Raw genomic sequence first — 18,367 nt, 5'->3', positions numbered from 1 at the left:
TAATTTGGGTGCCCTTTTCTTCTGTATCTAGCCTAATCGCTCTGGCTAGGACATCCAGTACAATGTTGAATAAGAGAAATGATAGAGTGTATCCTTCTCTGGTTCCCTTTCTCAAGGGGAATGCTTTCAGACTGTGTGCATTTAGGGTGATGTTGGCTGTTGGCTTTGTATAAATGCCCTGTATCATGTTGAGGAATTTCCCTTATATTCTTATTTTGCTGAGAGTTTTTATCATGAGTAGGTGTTGAACTTTGTCAAATGCGTTTTCTGCAGCAGTTGATAAAATCATGTGGTTCTTGTCTTTTGTTTTATTTATATGGTGGATTCCATTGATTGCATTTCTAATGATGAGCCCTCCCTGCATACCTGATATGAATCCCACTTGGTCATGGTGAATTATTTTTTTTTGATATGTTGTAGAAATCTTTTGGCTAGAAGTTTGTTGAGGGTTTTTGCATCTAGGTTCATGAGGGATATAGGTCTGCCATTTTCTTTTTCTGTGGTGTCTTTACCTGATTTTTGTATCAGGGAAATGCTGGCTTCATAGAGTGAGTTTGGGAGTATCCGATCCTTTTCTGTGCTGTGAAATACCTTGAATAGTGGGGGGGTTAACTCGTCTCTGAAAATTTGGTAGAATTCTCCAGTGAAGGCATCAGGGTCAGAGCTTTTTTTTGTTGGGAGTTCTTTAATTACCTTTTCAATCTCTTCTTTTGATATGAATTTTAGTTGTTCTACCTCTATTTGTGTTTGTTTACGTAGGTAGTGTATTTCTAAAATTTGTCCATTTTTTCCAGGTTTTCAAATTTTCAGAGTACAGTTTTTCATAGTAATCTGAAATGATTGTTTTAATTTCAGTTGGGTCTGTTGTGATATCACCCATGTCATTTCTTATTTCAGTTGTTTGCTTCGTCTCCTGTTTTTCTTTTGTAACTCTGGCCAGTGGTTTATCGATTGTTAGTCTTTTCAAAGAAAGAGCTTTTGGTCTTGTTAACTCTTTCAATTGTTTTGTCCTCTATTTCATTTAATTCTGCACTAAATTTTATTATTTGCTTACTTCTGGTTCCTGAGGGTTTCTTTTGCTGCTGTCTTATTTGTTCAAGTTGTAGGGGTAGTTCTTTGACTTTGGCCCTTTCTTCTCTTTGGATGTGTGCATTTATGGCTATAAATTAACGTCTGAGTACTGCTTTAGTTGAGTCCTAAAGATTCTGATAGGAAGTGTTTTCATTCTCATTGGATTCTATGAATTTCTTTATTCTGTCCATAATTTCTTCTATAACCCAGTCGTTTTTGAGCAAGGTGTTGTTCCATTTCCATGTGTTTGATTTCTTTTCTCTGCTTTTTCTGTTATTGATTTCTACTTTTATGGCTTTATGATCAGAGAAGATGTTTTGTAATATTTCTATGTTTTGGATTCTGTTAAGGCTTGCTTTATGACCTAATATGTGGTGTCTTCTTGAGAATGTTCCATGAACGTTGGAAAAGAAAGCATACTTGTCTGCTGTTGGGTGGAGTGTTCTGTGTTTGTCTACAAGATCAAGTTGGTTGACTGTGGCATTTAGATCTTCCGTGTCTTTGTTGAGCATCTTTCTGGATGTTCTGTCCTTCATCAAAAGTGGTGTGTTGAAGTTATTGTATAGCTGTGTATCTCACTTTTCAGTGCTGTTAGAGTTTGCTTTATGTATCTTGCAGCCCTGTCGTTGGGTGCATAAATATTTAATATGGTAATATCCTCCTAGAATATTGTCCCTTTAATCATTATATAGTGTCCTTTCTCATCCTTTGTGGTGGATTTAACTTTAAAGTCTATTTTGTCAGAAATTAATGTTGACACTCCTTCTCTTTTTTGATTGTCGTTTGCTTGATATGTATGTTTTTTCCATCTTCTGAGCTTTAGTTTGTTTGTGTCTTTAAGTCTAAGATGTGTCTCTTGTAGGCAGCATATAAACGGATCGTGCATTTTTTTTTAAGCATTCTGCCACTCTCTGTCTTTTTATTGGCACATTAAGTCCATTTCCATTCAGGGAAATTACGGAAAAGTATGAGTTTAGTGCTCTCATTTTGATGTCTTTGTGTGTGTGTTGTTGACCATTTCTTTTTTCCACTGAATTTTTTGTGTTGAGTAGTTTTTCTTTATAAATTGTCTTTTCCTTTTTTTGAGTGTTGATTTTGTTTTTGCTGAGTCTTTATGTTTTTCTTGTATTTTATTTTGATGTGTAGGAGTGTTAATCTCCTTTGTGTTTACGGTATTATTTTCCCCTAGTTTTCTAAGTTTAAACCAAACTTTTATCTCTGTATTGCCTTGATTTCTTCATATGAAAGATCTATGAGTACATTTTCTTGTCCCTCTTGATTGATTTAATGTCTTCTTTTACATAATGACGTCTCTTTTTCCCTGTTTTGCGCAATTTTTTATTGACTTATTTTTGTGATTTCCCTACATTGGTTGATATCTGATTTCTCTGTCGTATGTTTTAATCTTGGGTTTTTGTCTGATGCTATTGACTTTTTGAACCAGAAAACTCCCTTTAGTATTTCATGTAATTTTGTTTTAGTTTTTGCAAATTCCCAAAACTTCTGTTTATCTGGAAATGTCTTAATTTTACCTTCATATTTGAGAGACAGTTTTGCTGGATATATGATTCTTGGCTGGCAGTTTTTTTCCTTCAAGGCTTTTTGTATGTTATTCCATTGCCTTCTTACCTTCATTGTTTCTGTTGAGTAGTTTGAGCTTATTCTTACTGACTCTCCTTTGTAGGTGAGTTTTTCTTTATCCCTAGCTGCACCTAAATTCTCTTTATCTTTGGTTTTGGCAAGTTTGGTTATAATATGTCTTGGTGACTTTCTTTTGGGATCTATCTTGTGTGGAGTTAGGTGAGCATCTTGGATAGATATCTTGTCATCTTTCATGGTATCAGGGAAGGTTTCTGCCAGTAAATCTTCAGCAATTCTGTCTGTATTTTCCGTTTTCCCTCCCTGTTCTAGTACTTGAATCACACGTAGGTTATTTCTCTTGATAGAGTTCCACATGTTTCTTAGGGTTTATTCAGTTTTTAATATTCTTTTATCGGTTTTTCTTCAAATATATTGGTGTCAAGTGTTTTATCTTCAATCTTGTTAATTCTGACTTTCATTGCTTCAGTTCTGCTCATCTGACTTTCTCTTGAGTTTTCTGATTCTGAAGTATTATTGTTGAAGTTCTGAATTTCTGATTGCAGTGTGTCTATGGATTCTTTCAGCCTTTTAAATTTTTCGTTATGTTCTTGAATAACTGTCTTAATTTCCTCAAATGCTTTATCTGTGTACTCTTTAGTTTGTTCTGCATTTTGCCTGATCTCCTTCCTGATCTCTTGAAGAGCTCTGTATATTAATATTTTGCATTCTACCTCTGGTAATTCCAGGAAGACCTCTTCATTCTGAAGTTTCTTTTGTTCTTTGTTTTGGGAGCGTGTTCAAGTGATCATTGTCTGCTTCTTTATATGATTTGATATTAACCGTTGTCTCCAAGCCATCTATAAGTTCCTGTATTAATTTATTTTGTTTGCTTACTGTCTTAGCTTCTTACTTTGTTTTGTTTTGATATACCCAAATAGGCTGCTGGAATGAGCTAACTTCATTATTGGAGGCTTTTAAGCTGTAATGTCTTTGCACGAGGTGGCTCGAGCTGTTACCAAGTATACGAGCATAGGAGTCCATTTGCTTTTCTTGTGTGGATTCAGGGCAGGTGTCCAGTGAACAGGTCACCAAGTGTGTGGTGCATGCTGTCACCTATGGTCTGAGAGGAGAGTAGTGATTGGTATATGCACAAGTTTCTTGTTGCAGCAGGAGGTCACACTCTGAACAAGTAGAGGCTGAGAACCACCCCCCAGGTGTCTGTGAGCAAGATAAGTCCCTGTTCTTTAGAGCATACAGGTGGGTGGGCTCTGAAGCCGTGCCATAACCACCCAGTGCTTTTAACTGTAAGGACTGGGAGGCACCACTTATCCTTGGACCGGTGTTGTGGGTGGCTAGGTGGTATGGGTGGAAACACCAGTCCTCAAGCCCCTGATGTGGGTGGGTGAGGACCCTGCTTAACAGGCAGAGCAGTGTCAAATATCAAAAACTTGGCTCTCCACCCCACAGCTGAAACAGTTAAAGTCAGACTTCAGGCACATAAACCCTTGCAGTGTAACAGCAAAGGCTTAGCTACTGAAATGGGACACAGGTCCATGCAGGGGTCAAAGGCATTCAAAGTCATGGACTGTTTGTGCCTAAACAGGAGCCACTTCTTCCGTAAGTTCCTAGTTTAAGGGAGCCGGCAGATTATTCTTCTCCCAGTTTGTTAATTTGTTCCTTCTGTAAGGGCAGGAGAATGGCTTAAGGTGCACAGTAGGACCTAGCTCAGGCCCAGGAAAACTGACTGTCACTGAAGGTGACTTAGGGCCTGGGGCAGAGGGAGGAGGGATCAGATAAATCTGCACGGTAAATTAGATGCAAGCACTTAACTTTTGCCAAGAAGGCTGTTCTTCGCTGATTCCTTAGGGATGAGTAGATTCTGCTACTCACTCTCTGTGGCTGAGAAAACTGCATTCAGCATGCTACAGCGAGCCCTGCAGTGGTCAAGGCAGGGGATTGGGGCTTAGGGGCGCTGGTTCCCACTGAGACAGGTCCAGCAACTCCTCATGCTTCTGAACCATCTCTCCCTCCCCCTGCTGCTCAGTCCAGTTTCTTAACTTTGCTTTGATGTTCACGGGTCCTCGCTTTTCATATATATAATCAATTCACTATTTTTTTTGGGTCTTCTTTGTAAAAGGGACCACCGGAAGCATCTGAGTACTCTCCCATCTTGGCACTGCCTCTCCCATTTTAGTTTTTTGAGGAAGTGCCACAGTTTACCACAACTGCTGTACCGTTTTGTATTCCCACCAGTAATGGATAAGGGCTCCAATTTTCCCACATCCTAACCAACATCTGTTATTTTTTTTTATTATTAGACGTCCTGGTGGAAGTGACATGGTATCTCATTGTGTTTTTGATTCGCATCCCTGTGATGGCTAATGACACTGAGCATCTTTTCATGTGTCTGGTGGCCATTTGAATGCCCTCTTTGGTGAAATGTCTGTTCAAGCCCTTTGCCCATTTTCTGATTTTTGTATTTGTCTTTTTGTCACTAAGAGTCAGAATTGACTCATTGGCAACGTGTTTGGTTTGGTTTTTTGTTCAAGTTTTGTATATAGTTTGATTGTTAGATTCTTATACGACATAGAGTTCCTGAAGATATTCTCCAATTTGGTAGCTTGTGTTTTCACCTTTTTGATAAAGTGTTTTTACTTTTTATGAAGTTCCATTTATTTATTTTGCCTTTTGTTCTTTTATTATTATATTAAATAAGCCATTGTTAAAAGCTGGACCTCAAAGCACTGCCCCTGCATTTTCTTCTAAGAAATTTATGGTTTTCGTTCACACATCCGTGAGAGCGAAAATACAACTTTGAGCATTCAACCGACCAACCCAACCGTGTTGCCGTCAAGTCTATCCTGACTCATAGCAACCCTACAGAACAGAGTAGAACTGCCCCCATAGAGTTTCCAAGGTATGCCTGGTGGATTCAAATTGCTGACCTTTTGGTTAGCAGCTGCAGTGTTTAACCACTACACCACCAGGGCTTTGACCTTGAGTATAGACCACCTGAATTTAGACGCCATCTTAAGGATAGATTTCATGCATTGAATACTAATGACCAAAGACCAGAAATGTTGTGGGGTGGCATCAAGGACATCACACATGAAGAAAGCAAAAGATCATTAAAAAAGAGAAGAAAGAAAGAAAAGACCAAAATGAATGTCAGAAGAGACTCTGAATATTGCTCTTGAACATAGAGAAGCTGAAATGAATAGAAGAAATGATGAAGTAAAAGAGCTGAACAGAAGATTTCAAAGGTCCGTTCGAGAAGACAAAGTAAAGTAGTGTAATGAAATGTGCAAAGACATGGAATTAGAAAACCAAAGGGGAAGAACACACTAACCATTTCTGAAGCTGAAAGAACTGAAGAAAAAATTCAAGCCATGAGTTGCAGTACTGAAGGATTCTACAGGAAAATATTGAATAACACAGGAAGCACCAAAAGTAGATGGAAGGAATACACGAAGTCACCGTACCAAAAAGAATTGGTCGATGTTCAACTCTTCCAGGAGGTAGTATATAATCAAGAAACAATGCTACTGAAAAAGGAAGTCCAAGCTGTACTGAAGGCATTGGCGAAAAGCAAGGCTCTAAGAATTGGCAGAATACCAAATGAGATGTTTCAACAAGTGAATGCAGTGCTGGAGGTGCCCACTTATCTGTGTCAAGAAATTTGGAAGCCGTGTACTTGGCCAAGCCACTGGACAAGATCCATATTTGTGCCCATTCCAAATGAAGGTGATCCAACAGAATACAGAAATTATTGAACAACATCATCAATATCACACACAGATAAAATTTTGCTGAAGGTGGTTGTAGCAATACATCAATGGGGAACTGCCAGAAGTTCAAGCCAGATTCAGAAGAGGACATGTAACAATGTGCATCATTGCTGATGTGAGATGGCCCTTGGCTGAAAGCAGGGAATACCAGAAAGATGTTTACCTGTTTTATTGACTATGCAAAGACATTCAACTGTGTAGATCATAACAAATTATGGGTAACATTTTGAAGAATGGGAATTCCAGAACACTTAATTTTGCTCATGAGGAACCTGTACATAGACCAAGAGGCAGTCATTTGAACAGAACAAGGGGATACTGAGTGGTTTAAAGTTAAGAAAGGTGTGCGTCAGGGTTGTATCCTTTCAGCATACTTTTTCAATCTGTATGCTGAACAAATAATCCAAGTACACGAAGAAGGATGGGGCATCAGGATTGGAAGAAGACTCATTAAGAACCTGAGATATGCAGATGTCACAACCTTGCTTGCCGACTTAAAAAACATACTGATGAAGATCAAAGATGACAACCTTCAGTGTGGATTGCAACTCAACGTAAAGAAAATGAGACATTTCCAACATGGCACTATAGACAGAAGCACCATGCTATCCCTCTGCAGCAAAGACCCAAAAAACAAAACAAATATATACATCAATTCTGGGACCTTAAGCATCAATTGAAGGAATGAAGAAATCGATCAAGCATCAAATGGAATAAGAAACTGATAGAGAACAGAGAAAACAGAGCTACGGAGTGGAGGTCCCCTACCAGCTAATACGGCATGGATTCGCCATCTTGGACTACAGCCACCAAGGAATACAGACAGGGAGTATGAGAAGGCAACTTCATGGAGCTCCCAACAGGAGACAGAGCACCTGGTAACCGGGCAAGTGTGTGGTCTTCAGCTAGGTTCTTTGGAGAAGGAAAACCAGTAAAGCGTATGTACATGTAGATACATATATATATATGTGTGTGTGTGTTTGTGTATCAATCACATGATTGTAGAGGCTGGAACAACCCAAGTTCATGGATCAGAATAGAGGTTTCTCCTGATTCATGTAGCCCCAGGGGCTGGCGAACCCAAGATGGGCAAGTCAAAGAGGAGGGCTCTTGCTCACAGGCTGTGAAGGCTGATGAATCCCGAGATTGGCAGGTAGGTTGCTAGCTCAAGTCCCAAGAACCAGATGTCAGATGAACTCGAGGTACTTGCAGGGTCCAGAATCAGCCAAACGCCTTGGCGAGGCAAGCAGGGAGGAAGTAGGCAGCAGAGGGAGGAGAGATGAATTTGAGGGGCGGTGAACTGCCACATGCCCTGCCTCTGCTGATGCCACTCAGCAGATTCCATCTTGGGGGTGATTACATATCAGATTTCAACAGGAAGTGATCCCAATACTATACAACTGCCAAAACATTGATAATCATGGCCCAGCCCAAGCTGACATGCAATCTTAACCATCACAGTCCATGCTTTGTCAGCTTGGTACCTGTACACATCTCCCCAAACCATACAAAATCTCTGAAGAAAGACAATTAGAAAGTCACACTTGCAGGTAATATGATACAACTAACACACATCCAGCCGAAAACACTCTAGCCCTATTGACATCTTACATTTTATAAGTGAAGAAAACAAAAATATTTGATGCACACATACAAAACAGAAATACTCATAACAATTACAGTTCTCGTTTCTGCAAGTGGTCATGTGGCCGCAACTGGTATTTAGAACTACCTTCTACCACCACCCATTCCGTATTCCCTTTGTCCTCAGCAAGCACCTCAGCAGGTCATGGTTCTTTGCCTGGTGGGATGGCCCAAACCTTCATTCCTGAAGGGCCTGGGCCATTAGTAGTCATGTCGGAATTGGGTTGCTGTAGTTTTCCGTCGACTTTAATCACAAGGCATGGTAGTACTAGGGGACACCTTAAGAGATCGCCTGCGTTCCAAACATACTCTTCTTTACTTCCATTATGTAATATCAATCTGATTTCCTCTTGGTAATAAGGATCAATCACACCAGCCAGTATGGTAACTCCCTTCTTTGCTTGTTGATCCAGAGACATAAGGAACCCAAAGTGACCAGGTGTCATTCGTAGCTTCCAGTTCAATGGAATCAGTGATGCGTCTCCAGGTGGTAGCATTCTTCGCTTTGGAACTAAGACCTATAGACATGCAAAGCATAAGGTTGCAGGGATAGGAAGAAGAATCTTATGAGTGGATGACTGGGGGTAATAGTGCATGGTGCCACTTCCATTTCTACCCCTTGATTCCTGGACCCATGAATCCTGATTATGGGAGCAACAGTACCATATACTGGGCGCTGGTTTAGAGCATATAGAGCCTCTGGAGAATACAGCCCCAAACCTGCAAGGTATTGCCACCTACCTAGCACCGTAATTGTGACTTCAGGGGGCCATTCCATCATTCTGTCATACCAGCTGCTTCAAAATGATGGGGAACATGGTAAGATTAGTGAATTCCATGAGCATGGGCCCACTGCTGCACTTCATTTGCTGTGAAGTGAGTCCCTTGATCAGAGGCAATGCTGTGTGAGATACCATGATGGTGGATGAGACATTCTGTAAGTTCACGGATGGTAGTTCTGGCAGAAGCATTGCATACTGGGAAGGGAAATCCTTATCCAGAGTAAGTGTCTATTCCACTAAGAGCAAAACGCTGCCTTTTCCATGATGGAAGTGGCCCAGTGTAATCAACTTGCCACCAGGTTGTTGACTGATCACATCAAGGGATGGTGCCATATTGGAGAGTCAGTATTGGTCTCTGCTGCTGGCAGATTGGATGCTCATCTGTGGCTGTAGCCAAGTCAGCCTTGGTGAGTGGAAGTCCATGTTGTTGTCCATGCATAACCTTCATCCCTGCCACCAGGGCCACTTTGTTCATGAGTTCATTGAACAATGATGGGAGTAGCTGGGGAAAGAGGATGACTGGTTTCCATAGAACACATCACCCTATCCACTTAATTATTAAAATAATCCTCTGGTGAGGTCACCCTTTGGTGAGCATTCACATGAGACACATATCTTCACTTCTTTGGCCCATTCAGAGAACACTATCCACATACCTCTTCCCCATAAATTCTTGTCTCCAATTTTTGAATCATATTCCTTCTAAGTCCCTGACCATCCAGCCAAACCTTTGGACACAGCCCATGTATCAGTATAGAAGCTCACATCTGGCCATTTCTCCTTCCAAGCAAAGTGAAGAACCAGGTGCACTGCTCAAAGTTCTGCCTGTTGGGAGGAGTTCCCGTCAGCACTGTCCTTCAGGGAGGTCCCAGAAAGGGCTGAAGCGCTGCTACTGTTCACTTTTGAGTGGTGCCTGCATGTTGCACAGAATCATCTGTAAACCAGGTACAAGTTTCTCTTTTTCAATCAACTGATCAGAAGGAGCTCCCCATGAGGCCATAGGTGCAGACTGGGAGATGGACGGTAATATGATAGGAATAGAGACCGTGGGCATTTGGGCTGTTTCCTCATGCAACTTACTCAGGCTTTCAAGTCCTGCTCGGGCCTGATCTTGTATATACTGCTTCCATTTAATGATGGAGTTCTGCTGTGCACATCCAACTTTATGTCTCTGTGGGTCATACAACACGCAGTTTAAAATGGGCAGCTCAGCCCAAATGGTGTTTGGTGTCCCATGGTTAAGCGTTCAGTCTCTGATAAGGCCCAGTAACAAGCCAAAAGCTGTTTCTCAAAAGGAGAGTAGTTAAATGCAGAGGATGGCAGGGCTTCGCTCCAAAATCCTAAGGGTCTGTGCAGTGGTTCACTGGCAGGGGGCTTGCCAAAGTCTCCAGACAGAATCTCCATCTGCCACGGACACTTCAAGCACCATTGGATCAGCCGGATCATATGGCCCAAGTGGCAGAGTGGCTTACACAGCAGCCTGAACCTGTTGCAGAACCTTCTCTTGTTCTGGGCCCTACTCAAAACTAGGAACTTTTCAAGTCACTTGATAAATAGGCTGGAGTAGCACACCGAAATGAGAAACGTATTGCCTCCAAATTCCAAAGAGGCTCAGTAGGCACTGTGCCTCTGTTTTAGTTGTGGGAGCAGCCAGATGCAATAACTTATCCTTCAATTTAGAAGGAATATCTCGACATGCCCCATACCATTGGACCCCGAAAAATTTGACTGAGGTGGTAGGTGCCTGAATTTTTTGTGGGATTAATTTACCACTCTCTGGCAGGCAAATGTTTTACCAATAAGTGCAGAGTCATTGATACTTCTTCCTTACTAGATCCAGTCAGCATAGTGCCATTAATGTAGTGGACCAGTGTGACATCTTATGGGAGGGAAAGGCAATCGTGATCCCTGGTGACTAAATTATGACATAGGGCTGGAGAGCTCATGGAGCGCTGAGGTAGGCCAGTGAAGGTGTATTGCTGGCCTTTCCAGCTGAAGGCAAACTTCTTCTGATGGTCCTTGGAAACAGCTATGGAGAAAAAGGCATTAGCCAGTTCAATAACTGCACACCAGGTACCAGGACATGTATTAATTTGCTCAAGCAGTGAAACTACATCTGGAACAGCATCTGCAGTTGGAGTCACAACCTGGTTAAATTTCTGATAACCTACTGTCATCCTCCAAGATCTGTCTGTTTTTTGCACAGGCCAAATAGGCGAGTTGAATGGGGGATGTGGTGGGAATCACCATCCCTGCATCCTTCAAGTCCTTGATGGTGGCAGTAATGTCTGCAATTCCTCCAGGAATGCAGTATAGCTTTTGGTTTACTGTTTTCCTAGGTAGGGGCAGTTCTAATAGCTTCCCCTTGGCTTTTCCTACCAAAATAGCTCTTTCTTCATTTGTGAGGGATTCAGCGTGGGGTTTCTGCCAGTTGTTGAGTGTTATCTATTGCAATAATGCATTCTGGAACTGGGAAAATCACTATGGGGGGATTCAGGGACCCAATGGACCTACTGTAAAACAAGCATGAGCCAAGACTGCATTAATAACCTGACCTCTGTATATCCCCACTCTGATTGGTGGGCTACAGTGCCGTTTTGGGTCTCCTGGAATTAGTGTCAGTTCAGAGCTACTGTCTGGTAATCCCCAAAAAGTCTGATTATTCTCTTTTCTTCAATGAAAAGTCACTCTCATAAAAGGTTGTAGACACCTTTGGGGAAGGCTAGGAGAGAATTGAGCATAGAAATTTTTAGCAGTGTATTGGAGTCCTTCCTCATGGGGACCTGGCCTCCCCTTCATTGAAGGCGTTGTGGGTCTTTAAATTTGCTCAAGTATGGGAGTTGACTGTGGGCAATTCGAGTTAGACTGCTGTTCACCTGAACTAGAATTCTTCTGTTCGTACAGATCAAGTAAATATTTAGTAGATTTCCTATCTAATTCACTCCTAGGGACACCATGACTAAGTAGTCATAAGTCTATATGAGTCACACTCTTCTGATTACTGCTTTGATTCTGCTGTCCATTACTGTAACCATGTCCACTTTGTTGACTGAGTGCTGCCACTTAGCCCCTACTATCACAGGGTCCAATCAACCCTATTGTATTTAGGTGTCTTGATTCAGTTAGGGCAGTTCCACTGTCAAATCTGATTTACATGAAATAGCAGTCACAGCAGTCTTCAAGGATGCTGGATTTCCCTTCAGAAATTTGTTCCTCACAGTTGTGGTAAAAGGTGTGTTCTCTGGGCATTCCATGTGTGGATCTGTGGGTTTAACGTGAGAAATGCATTTTAGCATGGCAGTATCTCTAAGCCTTTGAGCACCTTCGTCTACAGTATACCAAAGGAGGTCTGGTACTTCAACTTGATTTAGTGTAGGCCACTGCATAACCCATGCTTCAGCAACCTACCCAAATGAACTGTTAGATCTTTTCCTAACTTCTGGAGGTGAAACACTGAATGAAGAATCTGTGCTTAGTGGACCCATATCAATAAACTCAGACCGATCCATCTTTACGTTCCTTGGAGCATTATCCTGCACCCTTAATAATCATTCCCACACCTATTCCCCAGGTTCCTGTTTGTACATATTAGAAAACTCAAGTACTTCTCTTGGAGTGTAGCATACTTCCTCCTGGGGCACACTTTGTACTTCACCTTTTGTGGTTCGCTGGGACTTAAGTCTAGTTATAGGTCTAGAAGCCAGAATCTGTAGTGTGGAATTGTTTTGAGAACATTCAGCATTGTCTTGTAAAGCATCTGCCTCAGATGATGCCCCAGGGAATGGCTCAGGCAAGGGCTCTTTAGAGGCAGCTGGGCAGGGGCTAATTTCATTAAATGGAAGTGGAGGGGCTAATGCTTTTACTGGGCAGGGTGGTGTAGCAGACAAACGTGAAGTAATCTCTTCAGATGGAAGTGGTTCTATTGGCAACCCTACCAACAGGAGCGATTAAATGGAATTTAGGGGCTCAGTGTCTCCAGCTTTCTAATTACGTTCCCATATGTCCCCATCCCAAGTTTCAGGATGTTATTTCTTCCCAATCAGTGCCCTCATTTTAACTTCAGACACCTCTTGAGGTTGGCAATTGAAGTAGGATTGTAATTCAGCCACTCTTACAATAAGACTCTGGTTTGGTTTTTGGCAATATCAGTGTTATTGCTACAAGAAATAAGGCTTTCTTTCAAAGCACAAGTGTTTCCACTTTGAGATTGTTTATGCTGCACTTGAGCTTTGACACTGAAGCCCTGAGCGCATCTCTTTCACCAGTTTGTCTAGTGAAAGTAGGACCAACCAACCAGCTTCTGTATACTTCTCATTATGAGAAAATTGTTGAAAGGTATCATGTATGTGATCACCCGGAGCCTCGCCTTTCACCAATACCTAATCTATTGGTGGTGATAATTTGCATATTTGAATTGCCTCATGCCATGGATTAGCAGTGCCTTCTTTACTACTGAGAACAGAGTCATCAACATCTTTGAAACGAACCAGACTTGAAAATTAATTTAGAAAACTCATCTGTACAATTTTGTTTGTCTAGAACCACTCTTGGTAGCAATTGTCTTAGGCTGGGTTCTCTAGAGAAGCAAAACTAGTCAAGGGTATGAATATGTATAGAAAGAGAGATTTACATCAAGGAAGCAGCTCATGATATTGTAGATTTGCAAGTCCCTGAATCAGGAGAGAGGCTTCTTGTGATTCATGTAGCAATAGGGGCTGGCAAAGCCCAGATTGGCAGGCTAGAGAGCAGGGCTCTTAAACTCCCAGTCTGTGAAGGTTGATGAATCCCGGGATCAGCAGATAAGTCCCAAGAACTGGAGGTCGGATGAACAAGAGACAGCTGCAGGATCCAGAGCAAGCCAAGAGCCTTGGCAAGATGAGCAGGAAGGAAGTACGTGGCAGAGGGTGAAGAGAGAAAGGCTGAGTGGGGAGTGAGCCACCACAGGCCCTACCTGCACTGATAACCGCTCAGAAGGTTTCATTATGGGGGTTCCATATCTGAAATCCACATATCAGATTTCAACAGGGAAGTGATCACAACATCGTACAAGAGCCAAGACACAGAGAATCGTGGCCCAGCCAAGTTGACACACACAGTCTTAACCATCACACATGCCTTGTGATTAATGTCAGTGGAAAATTACAGCAATTCAGTTACGACAGGACTACTAATGGCCCAGACCCTTTAGGAATGACGGTTTGGGTCACCCGACCAGGAAAGAGCCACGACGAGCTGAGGTGCTTGCTTAGAGCAAAGGGAACATGGAATAGGTGGTGGAAGAAGGTAGTTCTAAATACCAGTTTTGGCCATGTGACCAATTGCAGAAATGAGGAGTGTCACTGTTACGAGTGTTTCTGCTTTGTATGTGTGCATCAAATATTTTTGTTTTCTCAACTTATAAAATATTAGATATAAACAGGGCTAGTGCATTTTTGGTTGTATGTGTGTTCATTGTATCATGTTAGCACAAGAATGCCTTTATAATTGTCTTTATTCAGAAATTATGTATACTTTAAGGAGATGTGTAGAGGTGAAAAGTTGGAAAGGGGTGAACTGTGATAGTTAAGAGTATGTGTTAACTTGGTGTGCCATGATTCTCAGAGTTTTGGCAGTCATGTTATGTTGTGGTCACTTACCTGTTGAGATTTGATATGTGATTACCCCCATGGTGCAATACACTGTGAGTAGCCAGTTGGTTGAAGGGGAGTTTCCTTGGGCCTGTGTCCTGCATCTAGTTTGTGCAGACATTCTGTCAGGGCTCGGGGGTTTTTGTCATTCTGGAATCTGCAGCTGGCTTCTGTTCGTCTCACCTCCAGTTTTTGGGACGTGAGCTAACAGTTTACCTGTGGTCTTGCCTGCCACTCTTTGGATTTGTTGATCTTCACAGCCTGTGAGCAAAAGCCCTGCTCTCCAGCCTCCCTATCTTGGGTACACCAGCACCTGAGGGTACATGAATCAGGAGAGGCCTCTATCCTGACCCACAGACTTGGGGTGTTGTGGCCTCTAAAACCGTGTGAGCCATTTTCTTGATATAAATCTCTCTCTATATATAGGTATTTATACCCTTAACTGGTTTTGCTTCTTTAGAGAACGCTGCCTAAGTCAGAGCATTCACATGAGATACAAATATGTTTGCTTCTTTGGCCTGTTCAGAGAGGTCTGTCACATGCCACTTCATACTTCCTTGGCTCCAAATTCCAATCATGTTCCTTCCAAGTCCCTGGCTATCCAGTCAAACTATTGGCCACAACCCATGAATCAGTGTACCACTGCATATCTGGCCATTTATCCTTGCAAGTAAAGTGAAAACTCATGTTCACTGATTGAAGTTCTGCCCATTGAGAGGCTATTCCCTCACCACTGTCCCTCAGGGAGGTCCCGGAAAGGGGCTGTAGTGCTTTGCTGCCGCTCTCCATGTTGAGATGGTGCCTGCATATCATGCAGAGAAACACCTGTAAACCAGACATCAGTTTTCTCTTCCTCAGTCAACTGATGATGAGGTCATAGATGAAGACTAGGAAAGGGCAAGTAATGTAATAGGGGTGGAGGCCATGGGCATTTGGGCCATTTCCTCGTGCGACTTACTTGAGCCTTCAGGTCCTGCTCAGGCCTGATATCGTGTGTACCACTTCCATGTAATGATGGAGTGCTGCTGTGCACATCTGGCTTTATGGCTCCGTAAGTCAGACAACAGCCAGTTCATGATGGGCAGCTCTGGATGCATTGTGACTTGGTGTCCTACGGTTAAGTGTTCAGTCTCTACTAAGGCCCTGTAACAAGCCAAAAGCTGTTTCTCAAAAGGAGAGAGTAGTTAAATGCAGAGGATGGCAGGGCTTTCCTCCCAAATCCTAAGGATCTGCACTGTGATTCACCAATAGGGGCCTGTCAGAGACTCTAAACAGGACTCCAAAGACCATCTCTGTCTGCCACTGTCGCTTCCAAAACCACTGACTCTGCCAGATCATATGGCCCACGTGGCAGAGCAGCTTGGCCGTCAGACTGAACCTGTTGCAGAGCTTTCTCTTGTTGTGAGCCCTACTCAAAAGGTGTAGCTTTCAAACCACGTGATCAATAGGCTGGAGCAGCACACCCAAATGAGGGATATGATGCCTCCGAAACCCAAAGAGGCCCAACAAATGTTGTGCCTCCACTTTACTGTAGGAAGGGCCAGATACATCAACTTATCCTTCACTTTACAAGGAATATTTCAACATCCCCCACACCACCGGAGCCCTAGAAATTTCACTGAAATGTAGGCATATGGACTTTGTCAGAATAATTTTCCACCCTCTAGCATGCAATGGAAACTCTGGTGGCATACAGTGGTTAAGTGCTTCAGCTGCTAACCAAGAGGTCCGCAGTTCGAATCCGCCAGGTGCTCCTTTGAAACTCTATCGGGCATATCTAATCAGTCCTATAGGGTCACTACGAAGCGGAATGGACTCGATGGCAGTGTGTTTGGTTTTTGGGTTAGCATGCAAGTATCTTACCAATAAGTCTAGAGTATTGATACTTCTTTCTTACTATGTTCAGTCAGCATAATGCCATTAATGTAATGGACCAATGTGATGTCTTCTGGAAAGGAAAAGCAATCAAGCTCCCTGAGGACTGAATTATGAGATACACCTTGAGAATTGATATACCCCCGAGATAAATTAGTGCAGGTGTATTGCTGGCCTGACCAAGTGACGGCAAACTGCTTCTGGTGGTCCTTTAAAACAGGGATAGAGAAAAAGGCATCAGGGAGATTAATGGCTGCATACCCCAGAAGATATATTAATTTTCAGGCCACATCCCCAAGGAAGCTTCTCTTCCAACTGATTGGCTGATCACATCAGATCACAAAATGGAAGATGATTACGTAATTTCAGCCAAATCCCTGAGAATCATGGCCTAACTAAGTTAACACGTAACATGAGCCATCACAGTGGTGACGAAAGTGTTCTGACATAGATACTGGTGATGGTTGAATAGGATTGTGAAAGTAGGTAAAGCCCACTGTATGACACACTTTAAAGCTATTAAAACAAAACTTTATTTAATAAGAAATCTACCAGTTAATACAGTATAAGCTATAAAGTATAAATTCAGCTGGAAAAATACCACAACAAAAGCGAAAAAACACCCACTGAGGTGAGAAGAAGAAAAAGTCTGGTTCTGAGGCTGATGTTCCCTGGCTGTGAATGAGGAGCTGCTGTGGAGGAGGCATGGCGAGTGGCTCTGCCTCTGGTGCCCGGGGCAGAGCTAGCGGTGGAGGATTTATTAGCCTGTGGGGCTCCAGTGTTGGCGTAGGAGCAGGATCGATATCAGCTGTTTGTCGGGAGCCAGTTGGAGGTGGCCCAGGATGGAGATCCGCCCCTCCAGCTGACTCTTTGTCTAGTGCCATCGCCGGACCTGGTGATGAAATAGCTGGTGGTCTAAGGACTTCCGGTGTTGGTGCAGGAGCAGGTGGTTGAGGAATCATTTCTGTAGGTGGCCCAGGGTGGGAATCGAGCCCTCCAGTAGGCTCTTCTCCTGGTGCCGGGGCCAGAGATGGAGATGGACGGCGGTGTGGTATATTCAGCCCTGGTGTTGGTAGAGGTACAGGAGCAGGGTTGACATCAGCCGGTGGCCCAGGAGCCAGCTCTGAATGTAGCCTAGAATAAGAATCTCATTTTCCAGCTTTCTCCCCATTTGGTGCCAGTGCTGGAGCTGGTGATGCTGCTCTGTGGAGTCGCAGTGTTAGGCCAGGCGCATGATGGACCTCACCAGGCGGTCCAGGAGCTCGTTATGGTCTTGGCCCAGGGAGAGAATCTGATCTTTCAGCAGGCTGTCTGTCAGGTGGCAGTGTTCGACTTGCTGATGGAGGACCTGTTGTTGTACCCAGGTCCAATGTTCCTGCAAGAGCGGGATCTGACTCAGGAAGCGGTCCTTGAGTGTGTTCTGGAAGTTGCCCAGGGTAAAAATCCAGCTCTTCTGCGGGCTCTCCATCTGGTGATGGGATAGGCGGTGCTGTATTGAGCGTCGGTGTCTGTACAGGATCAGAATCGACATCACCAGGTGGTCCATGGCCTGGCTCAGGCGGTGGCCCTGATTAAGAACGTGAACCTCCAGCGGGCTATCCATCCGCTGCCAGAGCTGAAGCTCGTGACAGAATAGCTGTTGCTCTGTCGACGTCTTGTGTTCGAGCAGGAGCTGGATCGACGTCAGCTGGTGTTCCAGGATCTGGTTCTGGAGGTGGCTCACGATGGGAATCCACCTCTCCATCGGACTCTCCGCCTGATGCTGCTGATTTAGCTGGGGGAAGACCTGGGCTACGTCAAGCTCCAGTGTTGAAACAGGAGCAGAAGCAGGATTAACATCAGCCAGTGGTCCGGGAACTGGTTCTGGAGGTGGCCCAGGATACGAATCTGAGCCTCCAGCTGGGTCTTCGTCAGGTTCCACTGCAGGAGCTGGTGATGGAAGCAGTGGTGCTCTGTGGAGCTCTGGTTTTGGTGCAGGAGCAGGATCAACCTCACCAGG

At 43.3% G+C, this 18,367-nt stretch overlaps 1 pseudogene; it reads right to left on the bottom strand.

Annotated features, from left to right (window-relative positions):
- LOC126068247 (cellular tumor antigen p53-like) overlaps positions 1-18,112 on the bottom strand; it is a 64,064-nt pseudogene extending 45,952 nt beyond the window's left edge.
- Between the last annotated feature and the right edge of the window lie 255 nt (positions 18,113-18,367).

Source organism: Elephas maximus, chromosome 27 (assembly GCF_024166365.1).
Source record: "Elephas maximus indicus isolate mEleMax1 chromosome 27, mEleMax1 primary haplotype, whole genome shotgun sequence".
NCBI lineage: Eukaryota > Metazoa > Chordata > Mammalia > Proboscidea > Elephantidae > Elephas > Elephas maximus.
Note: the sequence above shows the minus strand (reverse complement) of the source record. Positions and strands in the feature narration are given on the sequence as shown.